The sequence below is a fragment of the Electrona antarctica genome (genome assembly GCF_951216825.1).
Source record: "Electrona antarctica genome assembly, chromosome: 7".
Classification (NCBI taxonomy): domain Eukaryota; kingdom Metazoa; phylum Chordata; class Actinopteri; order Myctophiformes; family Myctophidae; genus Electrona; species Electrona antarctica.
Genome location: NC_136812.1, coordinates 23,442,026 through 23,458,930, shown reverse-complemented (window position 1 = coordinate 23,458,930; position 16,905 = coordinate 23,442,026). Strand labels below are relative to the sequence as shown.

The 16,905-nt window shown below is 43.9% G+C and overlaps 1 long non-coding RNA gene across 1 annotated transcript in view; it reads left to right on the top strand.

Annotated features, from left to right (window-relative positions):
* LOC306925894 overlaps window positions 1-11,724 on the top strand; it is a 35,596-nt gene extending 23,872 nt beyond the window's left edge. The window contains exons 2-3 of the long non-coding RNA XR_013790320.1: window positions 9,730-9,765; window positions 11,591-11,724. This is a non-coding gene — a long non-coding RNA (uncharacterized lncRNA). The remainder of the gene's footprint in view (window positions 1-9,729; window positions 9,766-11,590) is intronic.
* The last annotated feature ends 5,181 nt before the right edge of the window (window positions 11,725-16,905 follow it).

Genomic DNA, 16,905 nt, shown 5'->3' with positions numbered 1-16,905 from the left:
GTGGGGCCATCTGATAAGTGCAGAGGGCATACGGTGCAGTGTCTCTGTAGACAGAACAACAATGAACAGTCACCTACATGAAGGTTTTCAAAGGACTGCTTACACAGTACAATTCCTCAGTGTTCATTTAATTTAACCCAGAGAGTTGTGTAAACCAAATGGACCACTACACTGGATTTTACCGTGTAGCCGAAGATATGTCAATGTGATGCCTTGGTATTGAATTGAGGTTGGGTAATATTGGGACTTTGCAACCCAATTTGCCCTTCGGGGACTCTAAATAAACTTGAACCTTGAACCTTGAGCTACTAGAAACAACCCTCTGTATAAAATATAAATGTATTCCAAGGTAGCGACACGCGTGGCTCTTCCATGGGCCATAGTGTAAGGCAAGATATCACTGGGCATAATGGGTAATGGATAATGGATTCTCTTAAAGGCAATGGCATGTGGCACGGTGATTGGTTTAATTATTGTAACGCCCAAACCACACCTATGTATAATGTAACGGGTAGTGGAGGTGTTTTAGAGATTTAGGCTGGGGTACAAGATAACAATTTTTATGGGGAAACTCCTCATACGCAATGCTAAATGACCAAATTACGGATTTAGTGCCTCTGACGCAAGATAGGGCCCATTAAATAAATCACGTTGTTATTATTTAGAAATTATGATCTCTCATAATTTGGTGTTTATGGTATTGTGTCTTAAATCTTTTTGGTAAGCATTGTCAAAAAATACTGTTACATTAACAACTAGGCTGCCTACTGTACTGTACAATATGTCTCTCTTCCCACACGTGTATTTGTTTTTTATCTAGTATGGCAGTCTTGTTATTGGACGTCTTAGTATGTAAACCATGTTTGCTCATAAAAGCATCCGAATGCTTGCAAATATTACAGGCAAGCATTATTGGCCTTATTGGCGCCTATCCAAGGCAACGGTTAGAATTCTGACGACAAAGGGTGACCTGAATTGAGACCGAAGTTGTCCTCATTGTTACGATACAATAACCTGAACCTTCGCCAAGTAGTGGAGGGTTGGCCGATAGCTGCAGCCAGTGGCATTTAAAGCCATTAGCCCTGGGTGTGCCCGTCCCGTCCAGTTCTCTTCTTTGTGCAAGTGACTAAGCATCTACATTAACCTGTGTTCCATGACAGCTTTATGAGTCCTGATTGGAGATTGAACTATTGGTGCATAATGAGGGTGCGGTGGTGTGGCCTGTACCTCTCGGTGATGGTACGCGATAAAATACATGAAATTTACCCGCAGATAAAAAAATATAAAGTGGTAGAGTGGTTTAACCGCTTGAGCCCCAAAACAAAGATGTATCGGAAAAATAGCAGTTCTACAAGCTCTTAATGTGTTCTGTTGCATCGCATATTTTTGAATCGCTCATTTTTTTTAAAACATGCCCAAAATAGGGACAACGCCGCAACGGGTTGAAAGTGGTTAAAATGGTGTATGGAATGTCCTAAACTTTAAGATTTAAACAGGATTTTCAAATTATTCCTATAGCTACACAATCTAAACTCATACTCTTACTCATACTGTCATTGTAGTTTGTGGATTGTTTTTTTATCCGCGTACGTGTGAAAAGGTCCTGGCCTCCAACCATCAGAATTGTTTAAACTAGATTAGTTAGTCCATTACTAACTCAGGTGTGTATCCATTGAGCATTGAGCCCGTTGTTCCTACAAACGTAAGTCAACATGTGCAACACCTGAACCGATAAGGAACCCCAAATGTTTACCTTAGAAGATCTTCGCACAAAGATGAGAGATGAAAATGGCATTCTTATCGATGAATCGAAAATCATTTTTGTTCCATGGGTGGCTGACCCAGCACTTTCACTATTACTGGCCTTCTACAATTTGCAATTTAGGCATTTATAGCAGACACACTATTCCAGAGCGATTTACAAAATGCAAGATCAGAGTAAGTGGCATGGACCCTAGCCAACAAATGACAGGATAAGTGGTAAAATAAATAGTCAAAAAACAAACAAAAAAAACAATGAAGAGCTATACAAAGTAACAAGGATAAACATCAAACCTAGGATCTATTTAAATAACTATGCTATCTAAATAACATACGTAACAAGGACACTGGCCAGGCAAACAGTATACAGTACATAGTACAGTAGCATATAAGTGTACAAATAACCAATACATAATATATAGCTAGTATCTAAGAAAATGGGCAATAAGAAGTGATACAAAGAGTGGGCGGTGTTAGGGGCTGATGAGGTATAGAGAGTCTAAAGAAGTGAGTTTTCAGACGGCAGTGTGAAATACAACCCTTGGTGGTATAGTTTCAATATGACCCCCCAGTTACCATGTTATGAACCAAAGAAACGGTGTTTACAACCCTCGTGTTTGTCTGCAGCGTGTCAGCCGTAAAACATTTGATCATTAGGCCCCGGACTGAAAGCGGCAGGTCCCTAAATCATTTTTATGTGCTGTCTGTGTGATAATGCTAGCATGTGTGCGCTGCATTGTGGTCGTTGGGGATGATTGACAGTTGGGGTGATTTTACTTTGCAAATTCATCTATCCTGAGGTGAACTATACCTGCTTGACAGTTGGTCACACCGAGTTGGCTGTTGATGACTGACTCGCTCACACATACAAAACCGAGCGCACACAAAAAACAACTATTAGTGTCAGGCATGTAGGCCTATTATCTGCCTGAGACATCTCACCTGTACATTCAAATGCATGTGTAACGGCTCGTTTCCAAATGGATTTAGCACCTGTCGCTCAGAAGCCCACACAGGCCAGCTAGGCCACTCCTAGATCTGCCCACGCTGTGGACATTAATGTGATTGCGTGTGTGCGTGTGCGATAGAAAGGAAGATAGTGCACTGCAGTGTTTCCCAAACACTGGGTTGAGTCACTGTTTTTATTAGTCACACAAGCATAATTTATATCCCTTTTTCTTTCTTTACATTTTTCATAAATTATTATTATTTCAAAAGATTTTCAAAAATAAAAAATAAAACATTCTGAAATGGAAGAAATTGCATTAAAAAAACGTGAAAATAGTGTATCACAATGCGTTGTGAGCTTGTAGACCGGATATTTCCACTGTTTGGGTACTAGTCTGGGGAGACCTCAAATGAAGCTATAAGAACGTAACAGTAACAGTATCTATATAATGAAACTATGCATACATACTATATAGTGTCTACATAACATGCTATCTAAGTTATCTAAGTTGAGCCTTGCATACGCCTGTAAGGTCATCGAGGCTAGGGCAAGAGCTACGGGCCAAGATGGAGTCTGAAGAGGTGGGTTCTCAGACTATACGGCGGATTAGGAGTGAGTCTGCAGTTCTGATTGCAATGGGAAGTGCATTCCCAGAGTATGACCTGTTATATATATTTTTTGTTATGTCAAATTAAATAAAAAATAAATGACAGAAACTTTATTTATTATCAATATATATTAATGGCGGCCATAATATATGAGACAGTTGATTACACAAAGGAGAGAAAGAACCACAAAAGAAAGTGGAAAGACACTTGGAGTGCTCAGTGGAAGAGGTGCGTGCGTGTGTGCGTGCATGCGTGTGTGCGTGCATGCGTGTGTGCGTGCGTGCGTGCGTGCGTGCGTGCGTGCGTGCGTGCGTGCGTGCGTGCGTGCGTGCGTGCCTGTGCACTGCATTGTATTGCGAGAGACAACAGCGATGGAGAGTGTGCCTGTGCATGCTTGTATGAGCCACTGTATTGGAATGCTGGCCCCGGGCACTCAGCAGCTCTCAGCTTTAACTTCTGTAAACAAACTAATAGCAGGAGACTCTGGGGACCACACAGCCTCTTCCAGTGAAACATCCAAGCAGATGGAAAGGACAGAGCCACATATTCTGTGGTGGAGAATATGTGAGGGAGACAGAGCCACAGGAAATCGATGTTAAACCTCAACTAGTTGTGTGCCGGTGTCATGCTCCGTAAATAGCAATTGTGAGCTTTTATATCTGCTATTTTCGGCATGCAACCCCAACGTGCAACAAAGTATACATCAGGACTTAGCTGACACTGAATTAGCTAACTCAGAGATTGTACAAATGGAACCTTTTTGGTCCTTTTGGTTCCATTTGTACAGTCTTTGAGTTATTATGCAACTCCACTTTTACTGTCTGCATGCATTTCAAATCATCTTTGTTTGAATTCACAGTTTGGTTTTATCGATCTTTATTAACATTGATGGCTTCACATACAATAATGTGTATTGAGATCATCGATTAATTATTGATGGTGCTATTACACAGCAACGGAAGTCAGTGGCCTATACCACAGCTGGACAGCCAGGACACATACTACAGAAACAAAAGCATTGTACTGTAGATTGGCTATTTTTGGCAAAGAGATTTGGTGTTGAGGGACAAAAATGAGGGGGCCCAGTTCAGACCTCTGGGGGACCCCCGTCAATGAAGTATAGGGACAGCATTAGGTGTACATATTACCTTTACCTTATCATGAAAGGGTCCCTTTGGACCCTTTGCTCATTTTGGTTCTGCTGTTAGTGCCCAAGGCCAGGCTGATACCAGGTCAGCAAGCGGCCGCGGAGGTGTCATCCTTTTCACAATCATCCCTTTGTTTCCCGCCTCGATAACAATCCAACTGTCACCTCATTATGGGTGTAAACTGGTTGGATGACATGCTCAACATCCAAGAAAGATGCATGTGCTCCAGCCTGCAGCCGTGCAGTCGCACGCCATGGACATTCTTTGGGTTGGTGAAAGATCACACCACAGCGCTTCGCTCTGCGTCATTGTGTGCGTGTGTACGTGTGTGTGTGTGTGTGTGTGTATCACTACAGAGCAAACTTAAGGCACCTGTCCAACAGCTACATAATAAATCATGGGAAATCTTAGGGTCTACTGTATATTCTAACAGTTTATAGTAGTAATTTGTGTGTGCTGTGTGTGTATTTGTGTGCGTATTGTTCATATGTGTGCATGATGTGTGTTTATGAGCCCATACAGGGAGATTTGTCTCTGCATGTCTGTGTGCGTGGCAGCATGTGTGTGTGTGCGTGGCAGCATGTGTGTGCGTGCGTGCGTGCGTGCGTGCGTGCGTGCGTGCGTGCGTGCGTGCGTGTAGGTGGGTGGATACATGAAGTTTGGGAGGGCAACAACTGGTGCATTGTCTGCTGGCTGAACTCTTGCCATGATGGATGTGTGCGTAGAAGAGATCGTTACCCCTTAACGATGCTCCGGGTGTTGTTCTTATGAAACGTATTAACCGATGCAAAATGCCTAATATTCCATTTCCTGCTCCGCACAGGGCGTAGGGGTCGAACGCAATTAAATGTGAAGTAGGCATTGATCTTAGATCTTTTGCTGCGCTACATTCTCCCATGCTTCAGACGCACGCATCACGCTGAGCTCTCAGTTCGTGTTAGATAAATCCCTTGACTCTGTGTGTGATGCAAGGTCACTCACAATTTACTATTACAATTTAGGCATTTAGAAGGGGTGCTCTCCTCACCAGAGGAGAGGAGAGGAGAGGAGAGGAGAGGAGAGGAGAGGAGAGGAGAGGAGAGGAGAGGAGAGGAGAGGAGAGGAGAGGAGAGGAGAGGAGAGGAGAGGAGAGGAGAGGAGAGGAGAGGAGAGGATCCCGTGAAGTTGCAATCCCATTTTCAGCCTCACAAGGCACACCTATTCTCATAAAATAATCACAACCCGTTTGCTGTCTATTAAAATAATAATAAGTAGCTACACAGTAATCCTTGTTGTCAGCCAACCATTGGACAGGGTGTTTTCCTTGGCTTGTAGTATTAGTTCACAAACCCTGAGAGATTCCCAGGTGTTGGAACATGTTGTATTATGTAATTGTGCATGCCCATGTCTCCGTAAGCAGTTGAAGAGGTGAACTATAGCCTCATGCAAATAAACTCATTTTGTCTGTTGATGTTTACGCTCTCCCTCGGGGCATGATTGCCCATGAGGGTTATCACATCTAGACGTCCCCAATCTAGTTTGAGCCCCAAATCTAGACCACGCCTATCATAGCTCTTCAGAGTACAGAGTATAGGCCTACATAACCCCACAAAGTGCTTCCCAGCGAGGACATAGAGAAATGCATTAAAGAATATTCAACACTTTCCTTTATCCCTCCGCCGATGTTGATCTAGAAACCTATATGTGAGATGTGAGAGTGAGACCATGTGATACCCCCCCCCCCCCAGCCAAGTCGAATAATGGCCGATATCGGTCTGGATTTCTTTTTTAGCTCAACTTGTTGCTAAAGGCATTGTTTATGTGCACAGTGAATTTATCCACTTGTAACTCTGAGTGTACAAATGTAACCAAATGATGGGTCCATCATGTGTGTGTGTGTGTGTGTGTGTGTGTGTGTGTGTGTGTGTGTGTGTGTGTGTGTGTGTGTGTGTGTGTGTGTGTGTGTGTGTGTGTGTGTGTGTGTGTGTGTGTGTGTGTGTGTGTGTGCACGCGCGCGCATGCACACATGGACAGGTGGGTCCACCTGTCCATGTGGACAGGTGTCAGAGTGAACCACTGATTGCTCCTGTACATTACTATGGGATCAGGGCAGATTATCTCTCTGATTGGGCCGTTGTACCATCATTTGCATCCTCCCACAGCATTTAATGATCTTTTGTCAGGAGACATGCCAAGCACCCTACACCCCCCCTCCCACACACACACACACACACACACACACACACACACACACACACACACACACACACACACACACACACACACACACACACACACACACACACACACACACACACACACTCATACACACTCACACAGTTTTCATTTTTAACCCATACTCTAAAGCAGAGTTTCGATGGCTCACCCAAAACAGCAGATCTACAAGCATGCGTTGATACACCTTCGTAAAGCTCTTTCCATATAGTTCCTATTCCTATTTATACCACAGCCCCCGACACACACCACTAACTGTTCTTTGATCCTGATCCTCTATTGTATCTGAACATATCGTTCCATCCCGTCGTTAATGTTCTAATAACGTCTCTGTTCTTTCCACCCTAAAAGCACTGCGGCCGGATGCTTTGAAGTGGTACGCCTACACTGACAAATCCTCTGTGTTAAAGAGATATTTCACTTTCAAAATAATCTTTGGTCATTTTATCGTCTACTGTTTAGATATTTGATTTTAGCTGCCTCGCCCCCTTCCTATTGTAACTTCAAAATCTACTTTAACCATGTTGGATTCATCAAAAATACCTGTCCCTTTTTCTGGTGACTGATACTGCCCTCCTAATACGTGAGGTGCCCGTGTTTATACTTTTTTCATTTATTTTTAATACCTTTTTTGGAAAATGAAAAGCAAATGAAAAAGTAATTAAAAAAACATGGGCACCTCACATATTAGGAGGGCAGTATCAGTCACCAAAAGAAAGGACGGGTGTTTTCGATTAATCTTTGGCTAAAATGGAATTTTGAAGTTACAATGGGTTTGTATAGGAAGGGTGGCGGGGCAGCTAAAATGAATATCAAATATCTAAATACTGAATCCAGCAAACTTCTTAAAAACTGTCTGGGGTGTTCACATAAGCCTGAATAGAAGATGAAATTACCAAAAGTTTTTTTGAAAGTGAAGTAACCTTTTCATTTGTACACACTCTGAGTTAAACGAACGGTGGACTTTCTAGTGCTGGAGTCAGTGCAGAGAGAGAAATGAAACGAGAGCGAAAGGGAGTAAACAAGAGAGAGTCCGAGAAACGCAGAGTAGAGTTGGAGAACGTGCTAGAAATGCTTATAATTTATACCGGGATGCGACGTGTTGTGAGCCTGCATGTGCATATAGGCTGTTTTTGGCAAGCGACAGACACCATCGTACAACAAAGTATAAATCAGGTTTAAGAGACCCAGAGGGACAGAAACAGACAGATATAGAGGAAGGAGGAAGGCACCTCCCATACAAACCAGTAACGCTGGCAAACTGGGAGCCAGACAGAGGCCTTATTGCCCTGGGGTTATGGAACCATGGAACGCACGCACGCACGCACGCACGCACGCACGCACACACACACACACACACACACACACACACACACACACACACACACACACACACACCGTATTTCCTCACCATTATGCGTGGGCTCAGATACAAATGGAAATGGAAAAAGTTATGGAACAACATAATTAGATGAGTCAGCTTGCTTACCAGATACCTGATAATTTACTGCCATTTACATAATACTATTGTTGTGTTGACTTATGTTGCCTGTGTTGTGCACACTTCTTTTGTTAACATTCATCCTTTTCTGTGTAATGAAAAGCCCAGGTAAAATGCTATCTTTCATTGCGTGACAATAAGCTGAATGCAATTGAATTGAATTGAATTGAGTCATAGTCAAGTATTTTATTTACAGATATGCAATCATTATTTCTCTGGCGTGTATCTGTTTGTGGCTGCGCTGCAGACATGAACGCACACACACATGTTTGTGTAGATACATCTTTAATGTTATTTATCCATTTGCCACTCAGATAATGTACAAATGTAATGAAATGGATAAATAGACTCTCTCTCACACACACACACACACACACACACACACACGCACACACACACACACACACACACACACACACACACACACACACACACACACACACACACACACACACACACACACACACACACACACACACACACACACACACACACACACACACACACACACACACAAACACACACACACAGGTCCTGTCCCTGTCTGACTCGTGGGAGGATCAAAGTTCGTTGTTTTAAATGTCAGACAAAAGAGAGGGGGAGTAGAGGGGAAGAGATAGATGGAAAGCAAGGATATACTATACACTAGTGTGGATAAAGCAGTGATAAGGCCCATCAGGATTTATATTAGCAGGAAAAAAGGCTTGATGATTTATAGAAACGTGTGGGCGAAGATGGAATCAGAGCAGAGACAGATGACAACACACGATTACACAGTCCACACTGGCTGCAGAATGGGATGGACCAACATTATAAGCATACATTATACAGCCTGCAGGGTAAAAAAATCAAGACTTTGGATTTTGCTGTGAGTTCAGCCTTGAACCTCATAAGTCTCGTAACTTTCACCCATTACTTATATACTTGGTTGGTTGCACACCTGTGTCGCACACCGCATATACCGGTAGCCCATGTACAAGCTCACAACATGTTGCAGCGCACTGGCACGTAGCAAAGTGCATCAGTGGTTCCCAAAGTGGGGTCCGGGGACCCCTAGGGGGTCCTTGGGGGAGTTCCAGGGGGTCCCCAGCTAAATGATAGTTAGGAACAAAATGGACCCTTATGGGTCTGTAACTCAGAGAGTGTACACATGGAACCAAATGGACCATTTGGTTCCATGTGTACACTCTCTGAGTTAAATTAACATTGATTTTACAATATAAATTGGGGTCTCAGAGATAGAAATGCCATTAAATGGGGGTCCGTACGTAGCCTAATGCATGTCAAACTGGGGGGTCCTTCAAATTGAACAAGTTTAGAATCACTGCTATGTGCCATAAAAATCTTCTCTTATGGGGGTCCCGGGCATATCTTTTCAAATTGGGGTCCGCGGGCTGATTAGTATCAATTGGGGGTCCTTGACATGAAAAAGTTTGGGAACCACTGGAAATCACTCTTCAGAAATACAAATTAACATATGTCTTTCCCTTTTTCTCACTGCCTCTCTCTCTCTCTCTCTCTCTCTCTCTCTCTCTCTCTCTCTCCTAGGCAGGGGGAAGCAGGATGTCTTTCATCCAGTCCTGTGTAAGGATCAAAGCTTAAAGAGGCTGCTCGGCTGAAACTGACCTCAATTTGCACTGCGGCACACTCCACACCGCGCCTCCAACATACACAATCTTATAGTTCACCTTGCGTGCACGTGCAGGCGCGCGTGCACACGCACAGACAGACAGACAGACAGACAGACAGACAGACAGACAGACAGACAGACAGACACACACACACACACACACACACACACACACACACACACACACACACACACACACACACTCCTTCCTTTCCTGTACGCCACACTACCTCTTCCACTTAAGACGGGAAATCTGTCACCGCCTTAAACCCATTAGCGATACAATTTACTGCCCCCACCCCCCATCGCCCCCCTCCACCACCACCACCACTGCAACATGGAACCCTCATCCCTACTCCCCTCATTAGTTGCTGTATGTCACACACAGTATATTAACCAATACACGCAGATTACCAGTGCGTACTAGACTAACGTACAGTACATGCCTATCCTGTCCCACTCCGCCCCTCTGATTGCTTTGTGTTTGTGAGACAACTGGTTCACAATAGTGTTACCCTGCTCTCCACATCAAAGAGCAGCCTGTGTTTAGCTTCCTCTCTGTGTCTCGGGCCTGGCTGTGTTTTCACTACAAACAGCCGCTCTCTTTTCATACTCCCCACCCACACACATGTATGCTGTGTATACACATGTTTGTACACACACGTACGCACACACGCACGCACATGCACGCACTCACGCACGCACACACACGGACGCACGCACGCACATCCTTAATGGGAATCATCACGTAGGTACATGCCGGCACACACAAACATACACCACACGCATGTACGTATCTGTAGAAATATTTACTACTGTACTGATGTAATTCTGGTTTATTTATTCTGCATGTGATATGTGTATTGACATTGCTTCTTGGAGTTTAGATGGTTGGGGGGGGGGCAGTCGTTTTCACCCATTCTGATTTATTCTCCAAATTGAACTAGGCTATATTCGACCAAAAGCACAAAGTGCAACGTTGAGTCATTTTTTTTTAAATTGCAGTGGCCTACAAAGGCCATAGACGATTACATAACAGACGGTAACACTGCACAATGCTGGTAATGTTACCTGTTCATATGATACTATGAGTCTCTTATGTCACATTGAAGTTTTGAATGTTTATGGTGTCATGCTTCCATAAGTGTATAGGTTAGGTAAACAGCTTACAAATACCTATTCTTTATATAATACGATGTGGCCCTCTGCAATGATGACTGTGATCCTGGGAACTGCTTGCAATAGGATTTTGATTCAGACAGAGTGCGATTTATATTTTTTAAGATTTGTTTTTTGGCTTTTTGCCTTTATTGATATAGTTATTAGTGAAGACAGACAGGAAAGTGGGAGGGAGAGAAGGGGAGAGACATTCAAACAAAAGCTATGTTTAGTTTAGTTTAGTTTTTCTTTTTGCCCCTTTCCTCTACATACATTGCTCTGTCTCTCCTTAAGGAATGAAATCACAGTAGAACCTTCTGTAAATGATGTTCTTGGGAGCCCCCTTCTGGGCTGTAGCTGTAGCTTACTCTCTAAAACTCACTTGAGATGTCAAAAGGCAGGCAGAGAGTGCCTAAGGAAACATTTGTGACGGTATCAAGACAACAGACATGTTAAGCCAATTTGTTGTAGGATAATATCCAGTTGATGTTTGCAGAGGCTGCTTGACTTCCCGCTGTCTCTCTGATAAATCCTTATAGACCAATGCTTGGAATGGAAAGGAAACCCCAGTGTAGCATTAACGGACTCATTGGATTTAATATATTCTCTTTTTTTTCACAGAGCGGAAAGGAAGAGATGAACTTTCACATTTCTATTTATTTTTCTTTCCTTTAAAAATGATTTCCAAATTCCCATTTACTCCAACTCTCACATCCAGTGGTGTTTCCAGTAGGTTTGCTCTTTCAGTCATCTATTATGTTGTTTCATGTTGTGTCCTATAATTGTTTTACTTGCTCACTTAGTCACTTCACTTCCATGCTTTCATGGGAGCTTCCCCCTCAATTTGAAACTGGCCCCCGTAAATAAAGTCTGAGTTACCCCCCCCCCCCCCCCACACACACACACGCACGCACGCACGCACGCACGCACGCACGCACGCACGCACGCACGCACGCACGCACGCACGCACGCACGCACGCACGCACGCACGCACGCACGCACACACACACACACACACACACACACACACACACACACACACACACACACACACACACACACACACACACACACACACACACACACACCACTTTCTCCCCATACTGTACATGTTTTTCCCTTTCTTGCTTTCTTTATATGATGATTTCCTGTTTAAAAAAATATATAAGTGTATATTTGTACGTCTCTAATTGTTCTGATGAATTTAAAATGGTGGGCCCTGTTTGTTGTAAACAAGTGTAATGCTTAATCATTGTGTCGTCCACAGTAACAGTTTTTGTATTGACTTGTGCTTTAATTTGAAATGTACCCATTCTACTGTGTATACTGTGAAATAAAAAATTCAATCAATCAATTTCAATTAATCAAGTTTCTTGCCCCAAATGTGTGGTATTTCTAATCCAGAAATGTATGTGTCCAATTGGAATAGAAAATAGTGACCATATAATTACATACCGGGCAAGCTCATAGCTGTGTCCTCTCTCTCTCCCTTTCTCTCCCTTTCTCTCCCTCTCTCGCTTCCTGATTGCAGTTGGCATAGATCCATCCTGTACACAAATAACCACCAGCTGTAACAAGCTCCACCTGTTTATAAACACAAACAGTTATCCACACACTCCGACCTGTCAGTATTCATCAGAGGACGACCAGGCTGATGAGCACATGTCCTTATACCTCAACAACACACACAGCTGCCTGTTCCAGCCGAACCCTCTGGAAGTAAGGCGGTTCCTCTGTGACCTCTACAAAATTCAGAAAACAGTCATTCTAACTCAAATGCATGCACTGTTTCAGAACTTTACATTAAATCACATCATCGCCTGGGCCATGGCTCAGTGGTCCAGGCACCTTGGCTGGTAATCCAGTCTGGCAGTGTGCCACGGGTTCATCTCCTGATCCCAACGGCCTTTATTGCATGTCTTCCCCCCATCTCTCTCCCCATTTCCTGTCAGCCTACTGTCTGTCCCACTATAACAAATAAGGTGAAAGCCACAAAAATTTTTTTTTTTAAATCACATCATCACTGCTATTTTCATTGGAATGATTCACGCTGGCTCTGCCTCTCATTTATAATGACATGTTGTGTTTGTTTGGGCCTCCTATGTCCAGCTTTTGGCGTATGTATTGTGCCCAAACTTTGTCCTACACAGACATTAAATCCCATTGACAATGAATGGACAATTTTGAGTGTTTGTGTAAACACAAACATTGCATAACACAAACATTGAAGATGAAGGTGAGGACGCAAATTCTGATTGGCCGGAATGAGATGATGTATGATGATAAGAGTGCCCCTCACTTCACACGGGTATGATTTTATTTCCCTTCTGTAGTTTTCCCAGAGCGTTGTTCTGCGCGGTGCCCGGGGCCCATCCAGACTGTGCCTCCTGAGACACAGTAGCCTGTTGTCTCGCCAGCGGGGCCGAGGGAGTGTTATGGCAGGGCAAGGGGACATGTTATGTTAACCTGGGTGGTAAAAGCCTGTACATATCTGAGAAAATGCCCCTTCATACTCCCACTCTCACCCTCCTCTCTCTCTCTCTCTCTCTCTCTCTCTCTCTCTCTCATTAACCCCTTTCTGCAACCACTCCCATTGTCCCTTCTTAGCTATAGCAACAGTGATCAGTGCCACGTAAGTTTATCACTAAGGCAGCGATTCCCAACTTGTGTGCCGTGGCGATATTGCAAGTTGGTCCCCAAATTAATTGGCAAAACACTACGATTTTATTGATAATATAACACTAGAAAATAGAAAAATATCTAAAAATAGAAAAAATAAACCTGTATTGTTTTCTTTAAAAGCTTGACAAATTACAGTAGTTTTCATTGTGATACTGCTAAGGGAGTCTAAAGCGTTATTCAAAGTCTGGATTTTCGGTGGTGAGGTGACCACCGAACTACAACATGACGTCACGAGCCGCAGTGAAGAGCAAACCACCGCCACCGCCACCGCCCCAGCCCTTCTCTCTGTTTTTACTCACCACCGCTCAACGTTATTTCAGCTCCGGTGGTCAGCTCACCACCGGAGAGGTGGTCACCTCACCACCGAAAATCCAGACTGTGAATGAGCCTTTAGTTTATCGTTGCGAATGCAACGATAAACTTTTGAGATTTTCAGGTGGGTCCTGACTCCTGATCCAGAAACGGTTGGGAACCGATGCACTCGGGGTAAGTCAGGTATTTTGCTGCTACCTTACGAAAATATCCCTCCTACCTCCCTCCGTGTCTCCATCCTTCACTTAGTTAGGTGTGTTCTCCAGCCATTACGAACTGTGTCAGCAATCAGACTGAAAGGCCTTCTCAGTTCCCGCTAAACTCTCTCTCCACCATTGTGTCCATCGCCATGCTTTTCCAAGCTAAGCCGGGCACAGGCCTGGATTTCCGGAGCCCAAGCTCCGAGCCCAGGGAACTGGACTCGTCTGGGAAGAGGAGCTGCAGGAGGTGGAGCACCACTCTGAAGCAAAACAAACCCAAATATCAGGGGTTTATTTAAAATCTCCCTGTCTTATATTAACAGCAGTGCTACAGGCTGGAGATTAGTCACACATGGGTCATGGGTTGCTGAGCCTCACTTAATTTCCCCAGGAATCCATATTTTGTGTGTCTTGTAAGTTGCAAGTTAGCACCAGGGATTGGGTTCGTGCCTTGTCATTAGAAATATGTTATTGCACAATTTGCAGTTACAGTGACTAAGAAAACAGTAGCTGTCTGACAGGCATGGTAGACATTCTATTAGATGAAGGCATTTGCACACACTCAACACGGGAGGCATACTATGGTCCGACGGAGCATTGGTTCGACATGCGTCCGCACCTCGGACTAGCGCCTGCTCCCGTGCTTGCGGTTATGGTTAGGTTAGGGGTTAGGGGTATCGGATCAATGAATCGTCGGACCAAACACATGTACTCACAAAACACAAGACGTGAACATTCTGTATTTCATGTGTATGATGATGATGATCACCCATGTGACCTGATGATGATGGTTCCTGATCCTAAGTAGCAACTTTTAATGGCACCTTTTGAGTTATGTTAAACCCATCCATGTCACACACGCATACATACAGGTTATTGTAACGTCAGGACCAGCCATATGATCTCACTGTAGTGATCTTTGACATTGATAGATTCATGCTTGTTTGATGTTGCCTTTTGGCCCGGACTACAGTTGAAATGCCCCCCACAAGGAAGGAAGTGCTCACCCACTGGTCGCCTGTTCCCTCTTCAGGAGCTTGGTGGGGGGGTGGGGACGGGGTGGGGGGGATTTTAGTGCAATATTTACAGTGACCTTTTCCTCTCGCTGGCCAGGGGCCCATGGGAAAAAACTGGAGGAGACAAACAATGAACAATAGGGTTCGAGGATGAGCTATGGTACCAGCGCAGCGTGTGCCATTACGGGAAGTGTGAGGATCACGGTGTGTAGGAGGTCACAGTGAGGATCAAGGTCCCATCGCTGCCCCCCGCTGGAGCACACCTCCGACACCTGCCCCAGAGAGGCATGCACCTCTATTAAAACACATGCCATCTTCCCAATCCAGTCAGCACTGTAGGACAATGTGAATATGATTCTGTGGTCTATGAAGCCATGAGCTGGCCAGGGCAGATAACTGGGCATGAAACCAAAATTGTGCACGGACAGCTGTGACCTGGCATCGTGTTTCTCCCAGAATTCTCTGTGATATCTCGCGTGCAAATGTTTCTTTATATCTGTCATGAGACTGAAAGAAAACTCCCTTGAGGGCTCCATTAGCTGCAAATAGAGGGTTCTGTTCTAGGTTAAATAGCTGGCATGCATGATATGTCAATGTTCGTTCTCCGTCATCGACGAGGGCTGCTGTACCCCTGGGACTGTGACCAAAGTCCTTAAGGCCTCAGTTGGTGTTTATATAGACAAATAGCCCCTGTGCCGCATGAGCATCTGCACTGATTAGTGGCCAACCGCCCAAATCACAGTTTGATCCCTCAATGATCAGATTAACCCTGTCTAATTGGAAAATACTGTTTCCCCAGGGACTGGGCCTTGCCTTATCACAGAAATTCTTTCTGCCCTGCACAATTTGGTGCGATAAATGTACTGGTATCAGTATTCTAGTGTGAGCCTGGGTGGTCTCTGTAGCAGCTCTAATGATGCTGCGCCTTTCCCAGAACAAGTGGAAATGCCTTGGTGATACACTGTGAAAAGAAAGGAAAAGGGCGATCTCCCACCGGGACTTGGCACTCTCACACTCTCCCTCTGACGCGAGGACATCTACAGTAACACTTCAGAGGGCCATATTCCCTAGTTGACTGTGCTGTATTTACTCTCAAGGCAATTCACATGACATTTACAAATGAATTGTACGTATTTAAAGTGGGCTAACTTCTTATACAGAGCACAGTACTGTACAACCCAAGAATAGCTTTGATTTATTAATTGCGACTGAAGGTCGCATTTACTATGAAATCCTGCGTCTCGCGTCCGTCACACCACCATATATGGTTGCCAACTAATCAATATGCCTTGTGACATCATGTGACGTCATGGAGACCCTTACATGGGACAACTGGTCCAAAGCTCTTGACACAGTTCAATTAATTATTTAATTGATATGACGTTGTGACCAACGGTTCGCTTTTGGCTCCCTTGTCTGTATCTGTAGCCTTTGTACTGTACATGTCTTATTTGTCTTGTCCCGTCCTTGTCTGTATGTCTTGTACTGGTCTGTAGTGTCTGTATGTTTTTTTGTTTTTGTTTTGTTTATTGTCTTCCTTTTCTTTTCTTTTTTTACAAAAACAAAAAATATGATATTTTGCTGACTCATGAGTTTTTCGAGTTACAGTATATTTATATATGAATATCGATTTTGTTTTTGTCTTTAACGGTTCTTTTTTCTCAATTTCCCCCCCTTTTTATTGTCTTTGTTTCATTGTTTTAGCTGTCCCTGTGTAAGGCCACCT